This window comes from Bos mutus, chromosome 2 (genome assembly GCF_027580195.1).
Source record: "Bos mutus isolate GX-2022 chromosome 2, NWIPB_WYAK_1.1, whole genome shotgun sequence".
Classification (NCBI taxonomy): domain Eukaryota; kingdom Metazoa; phylum Chordata; class Mammalia; order Artiodactyla; family Bovidae; genus Bos; species Bos mutus.
The window spans coordinates 43,476,199-43,492,373 of NC_091618.1; the positions used below are offsets into that span (position 1 = coordinate 43,476,199).

At 43.0% G+C, this 16,175-nt stretch overlaps 1 non-coding gene across 1 annotated transcript; it reads left to right on the forward strand.

Annotated features, from left to right (window-relative positions):
- Positions 1-15,878: 15,878 nt before the first annotated feature.
- Positions 15,879-15,951, forward strand: TRNAS-GGA (transfer RNA serine (anticodon GGA)). Its single transcript has one exon. It is a non-coding gene; the product is annotated as a tRNA-Ser (tRNA).
- The last annotated feature ends 224 nt before the right edge of the window (positions 15,952-16,175 follow it).

The following is a 16,175-nucleotide window of genomic DNA, read 5'->3' on the forward strand; positions in this document are numbered from 1 at the left end:
ACAACAACTAAAAAAAGGTCTCAGGGAAGCAGAGTCTCTCCCCAGGTTTGTGTTCTCTCCTCAGGTGACTTAAGGAGGCAGACCAGAAGGCATTCACCCTCTGGCCCCTGCCCTTTGATTATAACTAATGACACTGACAGTTCTCTGTACCTTGAACACTGCCTGGCACGTATCTCCCCTCTTCTGTTTTGTAAGCGGACAGAGTGAGGAGGTCACAGTGCCGCATGGCCTGAAATTGCTGTGGCCATACTCTTTTCATCCCCTTCCCATCCCCCCATCAGGTCGTCAAGACCCAGAACGCGTGGTTGCGTCACGTTTGATTCCGTCACAGTCTAAAAAACACAATGTCTTGCTGGAAACACACATACACACGCACATCCTCCGTGAGAATGGGAGGTGTCCGTTTCTGAGCACGCACAGCATCTCAGGCCCTGGGTTTTTGATTGGGTTGGGGCGTGTATACACATGCTTCGGGGCTTGGAGAGGCGGCCACAGGCTGGGTTGTTGGAGACACCAGCAGGCAGACGCAGGCGCTGTATTGACGCGTTACATATGGGCTTAGCCACTGACAGACTCACGCAGAATTTATGGAGAGCCTTATTCGGTGTAACAGCAATAGGTTCCATTTTAATAAATCCCCTTGGTAGTAGAGTCATCACTCAGACAGGAACAACTGCTCTATGGGGCTCTGCACCCTCTCGATGACCTTTGTACCTTCCTGCTGAAACCGAATCCTTCCCATCTTTTTTTTTTTTTTTCCGTTGCACCAAAAATTTCATCTTTAAAATGAATCAATGTGTGCCTGGCGAGTGCAGTGGGAGGGAAGGAGCATAGCAGCATGAGCCCCTCCGCCAGCGAGGCAGGTAAGCCTGCTTACTTGAAGGCATGATTTGCCTTCCTAAATGCCATGAAGTAGAATTTCGTGTTACAAATTAATGTGTGCGTGTGATTTTTTTTTTCCCCAAGCAAATGCTTTGTTTCTGAGAGTGTGTGTAGGCACCACATGCTGCGGTTGCTATGGTAATTACTAGCCTCTGTTGAATAGGGACACAAGGGGTTACTTAGAAGTGAACCAACTGGCGAAAGTGCACGTTCGAATGAATAAACCCACTTATTTGTAAAAGGTTGCAAGAGGCACTCAAACCAGAAAATAAAGAAGATGGTGGTAGGGATATATTTTAACAAAGACTCAACAAAACTACTGCAGGCATCTCTGGGTATCCATGAGTGGTTGGTTCCAAGACCCCAAAGGATAACCAAAATTTGCAGATGTCCACTCAGGTTCCTTGTATAAATTGTGTAGTATTTGCATATAATCTGCACATATCCTGCCTTTTACTTTAAACCATCTCTGTACAGTAACTAGTACAATATAAACGCTATGTAAATAGTTGTGACTACAATACAAATTCTATGTAAATACTTGCCAATATGCAGCAAATTCAAGTTTGGCTCTGTGGAACTTTCTGGAATTTTTTCCCCAAATATTTGTCATCCCTGGTTGGTTGAAAATACCCATGGATATGAAGGCGAACAGCTACAGCAGTTTTCATCACATTCCTGGAGTTTAAAATGTTAAAAACCTTTGAGACATTTGCCCATGGGTTTCTCCAGGCAAGGGACACAAAGCGGTCCAATTCCATGCAATGGCAGCATTACTGCAACAACAGTAATGACTCCTCTTTATTGAGTGCGTGTGATGTTTCCAGTGCCTTTCTTATTTTATCTCATTTAATCTACAGGTGGTGCAATGGTAGAGAATCCACCTACCAAAGCAGGAGATGCAAGAGATGCGCATTCCAACCCTGGGTTGGGAAGATCCCCTAGAGAAGGAAATGACAACCCACTCCAGTATTCTTGCCTGGGAAATCCCATGGGCAGAGGAAATCGGTGGGCTACAGTCCATGGGGTTGCAAAGAGTTGTACACAACCAAGCACAGCACTGGAGAAGGAAATGGCACCCCACTCCAGTACTCTTGCCTGGAGAATCCCATGGACAGAGGAGCCTGGTGGGCTGCTGTCCATAGGGGTCGCACAGAGTCGGACACGACTGAAGCGACTTAGCATGCCTGCATGCATTGGAGAAGGAAATGGCAACCCACTCCAGTGTTCTTGCCTGGAGAATCCTGGGGACAGAGGAGCCTGGTGGGCTGCCATCTATGGGGTCACACAGAGTCGGACATGACTGAAGTGACTTAGCAGCAGCAGCAGCAGAGCACAGCACAATCTACATGATAACCTTAAAACATGTTCATTAGCTTGTTTTCATGTATTTTATATTTATGAAGTATCTTCTGTGAAGCACAGAGTTGTTGCCCTGAAGATATAAAGATGGGGAAAGAGGGTCTCTTCAATCATGGAGTTCCTGGCTAGTGAGAGAGAAGAAAATCAATTTCAAGAGGGTGCTGGGTACCTAGGAAGCTCACAGCAGGGAAGCCTTCTCCTTGGGCTTTGGGGCAGTACTGGGCGTGGAGGTGGGCAAATGGAGGGGACTTCTGCAGAAGAAAGGGATATCTAGGCAGGGGTGGGGACTAGCAAGAGGTCAGCAGGGACCAGGAAGAAGGGGTGTTCTAAGCAGAGAGAGAAATTTGTGCAAGCTTGGTTAGGAGACAAAGCTTCCTATTCCAGATTCCCAGAATAGGAGCTAGTTCACTGTGGCTAGGGAGCAAGTGGGGGGATGAGTGGGTGAAGCCAGAGAGAGACAGCAGGGCCAGATTAAGAAGGGCCTTGAGATCCAAGTGAAGGGGTTTGAAACTTGTTCTGGGCAGTGGCCAGTCAAGTAGGTAAAGGATACTTGGTAGTAACACAATTCGGTTTGTGTGTTAGCAAGTTCGCTTTGAGAATGCAGTGGAGGAGGGGGAGGAGAAAGGCAGGGGTAGCCGAGAGCTTGAGAGAGGGAGAGACCATGATGGGTGGAATTAAGACAGAAGCAGAAGGAAAGTTCCAGAAAGCCAAACTTGAATTTGCTGCATACTGGAGAGTATTTACATAATATTTACATTGTATTCACAACTATTTATATAGCATTTATATTGTACTAGTTACTATAAGTACAGAGATGGGTTAAAGTGTAAGGCAGGATAAGAACAGGTTATATACATCCTCAGATCTGTGGCTCCTGATGGGGCCTGATCAATAGGACTTGGCGGGGTGGCTGAGGAATAGGAGGCAGTAAAGTATTGGGAAAGTGACTGCTACTGCTGCTAAGTCGTGTCTGACTCTTTGCAATCCTATGGACTGTAGCCTGCCAGGCTTCTCTGTCCATGCAGATTCTCCAGGCAAGAATACTGGAGTGGGTTGCCATACCCTCCCCTCCAATGGATCTTCCTGACCCAGGGATTGGACCCACATCTCCTACGGCTCCTGAATTGCAGGCAGATTCTTTACCGTGGAGCCCCCAGGGCAAGCTGGGAAGTGACATGATCGCTGTTTTATCAGAGACAGATCCTAAGCAGAGAGAAGTGAAGCAACCTGCCCAAGTTCCTGCTTCTAAATGGTGGAGCAGGTTTTGAACCCACACCATCTGATTCCAGAGCTTCCAGTCTCTCCAATAAGCCCTGTCACCCCCACGACTAAAGGGGATACCTTCTGCCCAAATGGGCCTGAGAGGTGTCTTTTACAAAGGAAGGAGAGGCACAGAATTCAGCTGAGGAACAGAAGGCCCAAAGGCAGAGCAGAGAGTTTTCCAGATGGATCACAAGCATTTAGGAACAGGAACGCAAAATGAATCCTCATGTTCAAATGTAGTAGTTGGTTCTTTCTCTTAGCCCAGCTTCCTATGGAAATATTTTCATTCAGTCACAAAGAGAGGCACCATCTGCTTTTTAAAAAATTGTCTCAAGCAGCATCAATGTGGAAAATATCGTATGTTCTGCAAACCAGAGTTAAAAAAACTTCTTGGTTGTTTTACAATATCCCTTCTTTAAGAAGCAGTGTGATTGACCAACTAGTAAAGCAATTGCTATGTCTAATTCCAAGAATAATTTAAGATAATATACATGATTAAATCTCCTTTTAAATTTAATGACAGCTACGAGTTTAACTTTCCAGGCAAAAAAGTGTTTTTCTTTTTCAAAAAGGGAGATAGAGATAAGTGAGGAGAGAGAGACAGAGAAAGAGGCAAAAGAGGAGAAGGAGAGAAAACAAGAATAACAATGAGAATCAGGAGTACATAACCCATTAGATTTTCTTTTTGGCTTAAGCAGCAAAATTTTATACTATTTCATTTTGGATCACCATCTGATGCATCTTTAAATTATTTCTAAGCTCTCCTTATTTTTTAAACTTTTACTCCCTGTACTTTAAAAATGTAAACCACTTCCATTTGTTTGAGGAATAGGGTAAAAAATAAATATAAGAGCTCCCGATCAGGTCTCCAACGCCGCCTTCTCCACGCGTTATCTTGGGACCTGTGCTGTCCTATGCTGCAGCTGCCAGCTGCCTATGACTCCAAAAAGCGGCTAATCTGCATCCGGGTGTCCTGGCCAAGAGACACTCCCGACCTTGAAGACTTGGCACAGGAGAAATGCTGTGAGCTCCTAGAGGATGGGAGATGTGACCTGGGCCATCCTTGGCCTCCAGCCTCAGTCTCCAGGCAAGGTCTTGAGGGTGCTCTGATTATGACAGTGAGACACAGGGATCCAGATCATATAGTTCTACTACGCGAAAAGCCAGCCCCAACCTAAGACCGCCAGGCCCGTGCACGGAACAAAGAATTGAACAGAGATAGCCGGCTGCAGACCTTCCCCCTCCGGTGATAGGCAGCCAGAGCCGGAAGGGGGCAATCACAGCCCCAGAGAGACATTATCTATAAAACTGTAAGCAGGCTTCTTTGCTAACTAAAACTTCTTGGGGGTCTGGACGGTTAACATCTGCCTAAGAAGGTGCGCCGGTTTTGCGCCCAGATAACCGAGTGGCGGGGAGGCGATAAGTCGCAGCATTGGCGCTCGCCAAACACCTCATCACTTGAGCTGCTCGGACCTGGGAAGAGCACAATACTCAGGCCCAACTGAGTCTGCGCCTCTGAGGACTATCCGAGTGCCTGAACCTGAGCGGCTTGGACCTGGGAGGTACATGCAACCCAGGGCCAGCCTTGGATTGTTCCCGCGGAACAACCTAGAGCCCGAGCAGTGTGGGCAGGAGGGCTACACGCGCAGTGAGCGGGGGCAGACCCAGTGTGGCTGAGGCACTGCGGCGCGCACGCCAGTGTTATTTGCTTGCAGCATCCCTCCCTCCCTCCCCACAGCGCGACTGAACAAAGAGAAGAAATACAGTTCCACCCATCAGAACACTGACACAAGCTTCCCTAACCAGGAAACCTTGACAAGCCACCTGTACAAACCCACACACAGTGAGGAATAGCCACAATAAAGAGAACTCCACAAACTGCCAGAATACAGAAAGGACACCCCATACTCAGCAATTTAAACAAGATGAAGAGACAGAGGAATAGCCAGCAGATAAAGGAACAGGATAAATGCCCACCAAACCAAACAAAAGAGGAAGAGATAGGGAATCTACCTGATAAAGAATTCCGAATAATGATAGTGAAATTGATCCAAAATCTAGAAATTAAAATGGAATCACAGATAAATAGCTTGGAGACAAGGATTGAGAAGATGCAAGAAAGGTTTAACAAGGACCTAGAAGAAATAAAAAAGAGTCAATATACAATGAATAATGCAATAAATGAAATTAAAAACACTCTGGAGGCAACAAAAATAGAATAATAACAGAGGCAGAAGATAGGATTAGTGAATTAGAAGATAGAATGGTAGAAATAAATGAATCAGAGAGAATAAAAGAAAAACGAATTAAAAGAAATGAGGACAATCTCAGAGACCTCCAGGACAATATTAAACGCTACAACATTCGAATCATAGGGGTTCCAGAAGAAGAAGACAAAAAGAAAGACCATGAGAAAATACTTGAGGAGATAATAGTGGAAAACTTCCCTAAACTGGGGAAGGAAATAATCACCCAAGTCCAAGAAACCCAGAGAATCCCAAACAGGATAAAACCAAGGCGAAACACCCCCAACACATATTACTCAAATTAACAAAGATCAAACACAAAGAACAAATATTAAAAGCAGCAAGGGAAAAACAACAAATAACACACAAGGAATTCCCATAAGGATAACAGCTGATCTTTCAATAGAAACTCTTCAAGCCAGGAGGGAATGGCAAGACATACTTAAAATGATGAAAGAAAATAACCTACAGCCCAGATTATTGTACCCAGCAAGGATTTCATTCAAGTATGAAGGAGAAATCAAAAGCTTCTCAGATAAGCAAAAGCTGAGAGAATTCTGCACCACCAAACCAGCTCTACAACAAATACTAAAGGATATTCTCTAGACAGGAAACACAAAAATGGTGTATAAATTCAACCCCAAACAATAAAGTAAATGGCAACGGATCATACTTATCAGTAATTACCTTAAACGTAAATGGGTTGAATGCCCCAACCAAAAGACAAAGACTGGCTGAATGGATACAAAAACAAGACCCTACATATGTTGTCTACAGGAGACCCACCTCAAAACAGGGGACAGATACAGACTGAAAGTGAAGGGCTGGAAAAAGATTTTCCATGCAAATAGGGACCAAAAGAAAGCAGGAGTAGCAATACTCATATCAGATAAAATAGACTTTAAAACAAAGGCTGTGAAAAGAGACAAAGAAGGTCACTACATAATGATCAAAGGATCAATCCAAGAAGAAGATATAACAATTATAAATATATATGCACCCAACACGGAGCACCGCAGTATGTAAGACAAATGCTAACAAGTATGAAAGGAGAAATTAACAATAACACAATAATAGTGGGAGACTTTAATACCCCACTCACACCTATGGATAGATCAACTAAACAGAAAATTAATAAGGAAACACAAACTTTAAACGATACAATAGACCAGTTAGACCTAATTGATATCTATAGGACATATCATCCCAAAACAATGAATTTCACCTTTTTCTCAAGCGCACATGGAACCTTCTCCAGGATAGATCACATCCTGGGCCATAAAGCTAGCCTTGGTAAATTCAAAAAATAGAAATCATTCCAAGCATCTTTTCTGACCACAATGCAGTAAGATTAGATCTCAATTACAGGAGAAAAACTATTAAAAATTCCAACATATGGAGGCTGAACAACACGCTGCTGAATAACAAACAAATCACAGAAGAAATCAAAAAAGAAATCAAAATTTGCATAGAAACGAATGAAAATGAAAACACAACAACCCAAAACCTGTGGGACACAGTAAAAGCAGTCCTAAGGGGAAAGTTCATAGCAATACAGGCACACCTCAAGAAACAAGAAAAAGTCAAATAAATAACCTAACTCTACACCTCAAACAACTAGAAAAGGAAGAAATGAAGAACCCCAGGGTTAGTAGAAGGAAAGAAATCTTAAAAATTAGAGCAGAAATAAATGCAAAAGAAACAAAAAAGAGACCATAGCAAAAATCAACAAAGCCAAAAGCTGGTTCTTTGAAAGGATAAATAAAATTGACAAACCATTAGCCAGACTCATCAAGAAACAAAGGGAGAAAAATCAAATCAATAAAATTAGAAATGACAGTGGAGAGATCACAACAGACAACATAGAAATACAAAGGATCATAAGAGACTATTATCAACAATTATATGCCAATAAAATGGACAACGAGGAAGAAATGGACAAATTCTTAGAAAAGTACAACTTTCCAAAACTCGACCAGGAAGAAATAGAAAACCTTAACAGACCCATCACAAGCATGGAAATTGAAACTGTAATCAAAAATCTTCCAGCAAACAAAAGCCCAGGTCCAGACGGCTTCACAGCTGAATTCTACCAAAAATTTAGAGAAGAGCTAACACCTATCCTGCTCAAACTCTTCCAGAAAATTGCAGAGGAAGGTAAACTTCCAAACTCATTCTATGAGGCCACCATCACCCTAATACCAAAACCTGACAAAGATGCCACAAAAAAGAAAACTATAGGCCAATATCACTGATGAACATAGATGCAAAAATCCTAAACAAAATTCTAGCAATCAGAATCAAACAACACATTAAAAAGATCATACACCATGACCAAGTGGGCTTTATCCCAGGGATGCAAGGATTCTTCAATATCCGCAAATCAATCAATGTAATACACCACATTAACAAATTGAAAAACAAAAACCATATGATTATCTCAATAGATGCAGAGAAAGCCTTTGACAAAATTCAACACCCATTTATGATAAAAACTCTCCAGAAAGCAGGAATAGAAGGAACATACCTCAACATAATAAAAGCTATATATGACAAACCCACAGCAAACATTATCCTCAATGGTGAAAAATTGAAAGCATTTCCTCTAAAGTCAGGAACAAAACAAGGGTGCCCACTTTCACCATTATTATTCAACATAGTTTTGGAAGTTTTGGCTACAGCAATCAGAGCAGAAAAAGAAATAAAAGGAATCCAAATTGGAAAAGAAGAAGTAAAACTCTCACTATTTGCAGATGACATGATCCTCTACATAGAAAACCCTAAAGACTCCACCAGAAAATTACTAGAACTAATCAATGATTATAGTAAAGTTGCAGGATATAAAATCAACACACAGAAATCTCTTGCATTCCTATACACTAATAATGAGAAAACAGAAAGAGAAATTAAGGAAACAATTCCATTCACCATTGCAACGAAGAGAATAAAATACTTAGGAATATATCTACCTAAAGAAACTAAAGACCTATATATAGAAAAAACTATAAAACACTGGTGAAAGAAATCAAAGAGGACACTAATAGATGGAGAAATATACCATGTTCATGGATTGGAAGAATCAATATAGTGAAAATGAGTATACTACCCAAAGCAATTTATAGATTCAATGCAATCCCTATCAAGCTACCAACAGTATTCTTCACAGAGCTAGAACAAATAATTTCACAATTTGTATGGAAATACAAAAAACCTCGAATAGCCAAAGCGATCTTGAGAAAGAAAAATGGAACTGGAGGAATCAACCTACCTGACTTCAGGCTCTACTACAAAGCCACAGTTATCAAGACAGTATGGTACTGGCACAAAGACAGAAATATAGATCAATGGAACAAAATAGAAAGCCCAGAGATAAATCCATGCACATATGGACACCTTATCTTTGACAAAGGAGGCAAGAATATACAGTGGATTAAAGACAATCTCTTTAACAAGTGGTGCTGGGAAATCTGGTCAACCACTTGTAAAAGAATGAAACTAGAACACTTTCTAACACCATATACAAAAATAAACTCAAAATGGATTAAAGATCTCAACATAAGACCAGAAACTATAAAACTCCTAGAGGAGAACATAGGCAAAACACTCTCTGACATACATCACAGCAGGATCCTCTATGACCCACCTCCCAGAATATTGGAAATAAAAGCAAAAATAAACAAATGGGACCTAATTAAACTTAAAAGCTTCTGCACATCAAAGGAAACTATTAGCAAGGTGAAAAGACAGCCTTCAGAATGGGAGAAAATAATAGCAAATGAAGCAACCGACAAACAACTAATCTCAAAAATATACAAGCAACTCCTACAGCTCAACTCCAGAAAAATAAATGACCCAATCAAAAAATGGGCCAAAGATCTAAATAGACATTTCTCCAAAGAAGACATACAGATGGCTAACAAACACTTGAAAAGATGTTCAACATCACTCTTTATCAGAGAAATGCAAATCAAAACCACTATGAGGTACCATTTCACACCAGTCAGAATGGCTGCGATCCAAAAGTCTACAAATAATAAATGCTGGAGAGGGTGTGGAGAAAAGGGAACCCTCTTACACTGTTGGTGGGAATGCAAATTAGTACAGCCACTATGGAGAACAGTGTGGAGATTCCTTAAAAACTGGAAATAGAACTGCCTTATGATCCAGCAATCCCACTGCTGGGCATACACACTGAGGAAACCAGAAGGGAAAGAGACACGTGTACCCCAATGTTCATCACAGCACTGTTTATAATAGCCAGGACATGGAAGCAACCTAGATGTCCATCAGCAGATGAATGGATAAGAAAGCTGTGGTACATATACACAATGGAGTATTACTCAGCCATTAAAAAGAATACATTTGAATCAGTTCTAATGAGGTGGATGAAACTGGAGACTATTATACAGAGTGAAGTAAGCCAGAAGGAAAAACATAAATACAGTATACTAACGCATGTATATGGAATTTAGAAAGATGGTAACGATAACCCTGTGTGCGAGACAGCAAAAGAGACACTGATGTATAGAACAGTCTTATGGACTCTGTGGGAGAGGGTGGGAAGATTTGGGAGAATGTCATTGAAACATGTGAAATGTCATGTATGAAACGAGATGCCAGTCCAGGTTCAGTGCACGATGCTGGATGCTTGGGGCTGGTGCGCTGGGAAGGCCCAGGGGATGGTATGGGGAGGTTGGGAGGAGGAGGAGGGTTCAGGATGGGGAGCATGTGATTTTTTTTAAAAATAAAATTAAAAAAATATATATATAAGCAAAAATGTGTTTTCTCTGAGTGCATCTTTAACAGAATTATTAAAAAAAAAAAAAAAAAAAAAACCCCAAGGACCAGCATGTGCTAGATACACAGAACAGCCTATCTGGACCTCAGTGTACCAGGGATCACACCACCATCAGTCAGGGTGACTTTGGAAACCAGTGCCTACTGGCTTGTGCCCTAAACACACAAAGAAACCCTGCCATCAAGGGACCAAACCATGCCAGTCTTGGGCGCCATGAATGTATTTAATGGTCTAGTTTAAGTGTTAAAAGAGTGGACTTGAACAGGATTTGAAATGAGTGGAAGGAAACCAGAGTAGATCTTCTTAGCATTCCTTTTCCCCTCTTCCTCCAACTCTTTCATTCCACTCTCACACTTAACCATCACCCGTTACACCCTGTGCTCCTAGCTTCTGGGGGAGGTGGGCTCTGAGGTAGCAGAGAAAAGCTGAGAGTGGGAGCCCAGGGGGTTCAAATCAGAGTTGTCAGGGGAGGAGCCCAGCCACAGGTCGTGACTGTGCCTTCCAGGCCACTTTGAGAGGCCCGTTGAGGCTGGTTTTGTGCTCAGTGATTTGATATTTGCATCATCCTCAGAAAACTCAGCACTTTATACTTTAATCTGAGAAATTCACAGGTCTTGTGAGGTTCCTTTTAATCATCATACAACCCAACTGTGAGACCAGGAGGTGGTAAATGGCACTATTCTTTTTTGATAGAAGTGCACACTGGGGCCTGGATCCATGGGGAGCTGCCCAAGGACACGTAGCGGGGAGTGAGTCATTTGACAAAGCAACCCAGAGCAGCAGCTCTCCAATTTAGCATTTATCTACCAGGCTGTATCACTTCAATTTCATTTAGGAGGCAATGTTTTCAGTAGCTTGTGATCGTTCTTTCATATACTGTGGGGACTGGATAAAACTTAGAACCCTAACTGCATTCAGATAGCACTGGCAATGTTTTCTGGAAGAGTGGAATCCCTTCTCTCCCTCTCCTACCACCCAGAATGAGCAATGGCTGATTGCAGCCTGTCACCAAGTTTTTCCTCTTTCCCAGCAGTGGGTTTAAAGGTAGGCATCTGCCCCTATGCTAGTCACTGAGATTGGGAGGAAAGAGTTGCAGGGAAGAGTTCTTGGAGTCTCACACCACCTTTCTCCTTGCCTGTGGAAAGGATCATGAGGACTTGAGGCTTAGAACTGTGGTTCTAAGAATTGAAAAGAAGCCAAATGAATCACAACAGTTGCAGCTAGAAAATTGTCATGGCAATGCACACTGATGCCAACAAATTGTGCAGTTGGCAAGTTTCTCTTTTCAGCGACCGCGTTGGTGATGTAATATTTGTGACACACACCTACCTTTCTTGGAAAGAGAGCACATTCAGGAATGTACTGAACCAAAGCCTTACTAGGAACCAAAACCTCGGTTGGGTTTTCACACTTGGGTTTTTTTTTTTTTTTTTCCTTTTCCTTTTTAGTCCAGATGGGACCAAGGATCATGGCAGAGCCAGGAGCCGATGTCAGGCCACCTCCCTGGCCACGGCATGTGGTGCTCTGGCACCAGCCCCACCCGCGCTTGCTGATCCCTTGCTAATGATGGCAGGTTGTCTTTCACCCAGGCCAAGGGGGCTTCGTGGGGTCTGTACCCACATCTGTACCTTCCAATTAGCAAGGCAATGAGCTCATACTGCACCACCAGCCCAACCTGCTTTGCTGTAATGGCTTTCACATTCTCTTTTGACCTCACTGAATTCCTTTTTGTTAAACAATTATAGCCTATATGGGCTATAATTATAATTGCTGTCTATCATTGAACTAGGAGAAATTAAGAACAAATACAGTATGTTATAAAAAGGGGGGGCAGGAAACCCCAATACCCTAATTTTGGATCTTGAGAAAAAATGTTTGATAAATTAGGGCAAAGAAAAGTGCCTAAATTATGATTAAATAGAAAAAGTCTCCATATGGTGAGGCAGAGGAGGGTTCCCTTGGAATTGTTGAGAAAACATTTTAAGAAGGCAAATCCAACTGAGTTACCAGCCACTGTCAGGGATTGGCAGATGCTTGGTGACTATTTCATATGAGATTTGTGTACCCACTGAAATATTGCAGTACCATTTTACTTCCATTCACTCATTCTTGAATGAAATTTCTGTAAATCAAATCCCAATTTAAATGTCCATTGAGTGATTTCACATCTTAAAGAATCCTTTTGAAAACTGGGTAATCTGTGTATATGAAAATATTGAATTTTTTGGTAGTTTAGGTTTTGGATTTTAGGTGTGACATTGTCTCAGGCTAGGGGCAAGCAGGGGACTTCTCCACTGCCAAGTTGTTGCTCCTTTATGGCCCCCACGTGAAACAGAGCAGGATCCTAAGGTCCTTGCCCATTCCCCGTGTCCTCAGCCTGCCTTTTGTCTATGGAAGAACTTTAGCCAAAGAATAAGTTTAATCAGAGAAGTGAGAATCTGTGGAAACAAAAGGAAACTGTCAAAGGAGACCAAATAATAATGATGTATTCAGTAAGCATAGTCAAGGACCTTTGGTTCCTTCTCAAGGGCTATAGAAATATTCTGAGCCATATCCTGTGAGCTGTCTTATAGATACTGGAAACCCCACCAGGTGGAGAAGTTAACTGCATGATGACCAGACTGTAGCCACCAGAATTCTGAAAATTGGCCTCAAGAAATGGAAACAAGCCGATGCTGAAACTACAGATTAACTGTACTTAAAACAATCAAGATGATGCTGGTCAGACCACCTATGACCAATTTCAAGATGACTGTCAGCACTGACTGTGCTGTTTCTGCATGTATCCCCCTCCCTCAGCCTATAAGAGCTCTTGCCCACTGGCTGTGGGGTGGTGGGGGAGTTGGCCTTTGGACAGATGTCTGCCCTCCCCCGCTGCTTGCTGGCATCAAAAAATAAAGCAAACTTTCCCTTCCGCCAACATGACCTCTTTAATGGCTTTTGAGCAATGAGCGGCCAGACCCTGTTTTTGGTAGAGGTTATTGGACATCGTACTTTCTCTCTTGGATGGCAGCACTAGACAATAGAACACCCCACCTTGGCTTGGAGATAATCTTTTATAATAAAAAGTGAATAGAAGGTGAAGAGGAATTCACATGGGGAGAGACATTTCTGAATGCAGGCAACAAGCTTCTGGAAAAAATTATCCAAGAAGGAAGGGCCTTGGGGCCTGGGAATCAGTGGGATAAGCATGGATGTGCTCACATCTTGAGCACAGATTCCTACTGCACTGATCACTGTCGTGTATGCACCAGCTCCAGCCAGGGACCAGGGTGCCTGTGTTTCAGAATCCTGACCCCTGGGCCCCAAGCACAAACATCTCCAGGGGCAGTTGGCTTCTTGAAGCTTGAATACAGCTCCCAAAGCACGATGAGGACTTTGTAAATGTCAAGAAGAACAACAAACAGACTTTTTCAAAGCAAACTGTTTTCTCCATTTTCTAAATGAACGCAAATGTGTTTGTGTGGGAAACTTGAACAAGTTTGTAAGAATTTGGTGGCTGGACAAAAGGAGCATAAAATTGGTTTCTAGACACAAAGAACTCTTTAGAAAATGGTTAACCTTTAAAGCAACTCCTAAGAAAGACAAAGATTTTGTATATTCAATGAGACCCTTGGAATAATGATTGCTTGTGTTTTCACTGCCCAGGAGTGTAAAGGAGCAAACAAACCAATTTACATTTCCCTTAGCAGTGGCTTGCTTGTTTTTATTTTCTTTAAGAGTATCAGGGTCTGGTTGGTGGCTGCAAATGGAATTTAAATATGTAAAAAGAGGCAGTCAGACTAAAGTAAATGAGATTTTGAATAGCCTCTGTAATATTTATAATCTTGTACATTCTGAATTCCCATCATTTCTTAGTCATCCAAACAAACCCAAATGGGTATTTGGCCCATGAGCCTTCTTTTCCTAGACACAACCAGTGACTGGGCACACACACACACACACACACACACACACACACACACACACACCTGCAGTATGAAAACGTTCTGACCTAAGATATTGTAATGGCTACAAGAGGATGTATTTGGAAATCATAAGAATCCCTCGTGGTTGAACCTTTGAGTGACTTTCCAACCAAATGTATTGAGTCCAAGCCTGCATCCACAGGAGTCATTCTAGAGTCAAACACATGGGTCTGGTCAGAAGTCAATGCGAAAAGAGAAAGAAATTAGTGAGTAATTACTTGGAGGGGAAAACAGAGGGAAGCAGCCCTGGGGATCAAGAGGGAATCTGCATGGGCAGGAACACAAATTCCCTAGTAATCCACTGCCCCCAGAGTGGGGCTGGAAAATGTCAGGGGCCCCCCGAGTCTGCACAATTAACTCCTGGAATGAATTCAGCACACCTGCCTCCCCCGCACACATGATCTTTCTGGGATGATGTGTCTCCTGGCCTGGCGTTCCCCTGACTTTAGCAAATTGGGGGTGTAGACTCTGATCTGGGGCTTCACCTTTGTCTCATGCTTTTTAGTTGGTCAGGTTCCCTGCATTATCTCATATGACCATCCCAATAGTTCTGGGCAGAGTGCAAAGCGGGTATTACAATCTCTGTTGTATAGGCGAACCTCAAAAAGGAGAAAAAAGTTGGATCATGACATCCCAAATCAAATGGCTGGTGGGTGGCAGGGCCAGAAGCAAGCCCTAGGGTTTCTGACCCATGGGCTGGTCTTTGCAATTTCCTGCTGTGTTTCCATGCCACCAGCCATAGACCTCCAGACAGATGAAAGGCTCAAGCACACATTGTCTGCAGTATTCCCTCTATGTCATGCAAATGGCTGCTGCTGCTGCTGCTGCTAAGTCTCTTCAGTCGTGTCTGACTCTGTGCGACCCCATAGACAGCAGCCCACCAGGCTCCTCTGTCCCTGGGATTCTCCAGGCAAGAACACTGGAGTGGGTTGCCATTTCCTTCTCCAGTGCATGAAAGTGAACAGTGAAACTGAAGTTGCTCAGTCGTGTCCAACTCGTAGCGACCCCATGGACTGCAGCCTACCAGGCTCCTCTGTCCATGGGAGTTTCCAGGCAAAAGTACTGGAGTTGGGTGCCATAGCCTTCTCTGATGTCATGCAAATGGAGAGCTAGTCAAAAGCCTAATAATTCCCTACCCATTTTTGCCTGAATGAGTCAAAGGTAAGTGGACTAAACAATGAAGTAGGCTGTGTTTCATGATCCTAGATTCCTTCCCTTTCTTTCTTTGTTCAACTTTCTCAGTTTTGACCTCCCCACTCCCTTGAGGAATATGGCCACCTGTCTTCTCCCAAACTAATCATTCAAAGTCTTGAAGGAAAGCTTGTTTTAACAATTAACACAAGAACGTGAGCCAGGGGCTCCCTGATGGCTCAGAGGTTAAAGCGTCTGCCTGGAATGCAGGAGACCCGGGTTCGATCCCTGGATCAGAGAAGATCCCCTGGAGAAGGCAATGGCAACCCACTCCAGTACTCTTGCCTGGAGAATCCCATGGAGGGAGGAGCCTGGTAGGCTACAGTCTATGGGGTCGCAAAGAGTCAGAAACGACTGAGCGACTTCACTTTCACTTTCACTGTGAGCCAAGCAGTGTAGCTGGATGCTGGGATACAGAAATACAAGGCAGGGTTCCTATGCCAAAAAAGGTCCCTTGTGATGGGC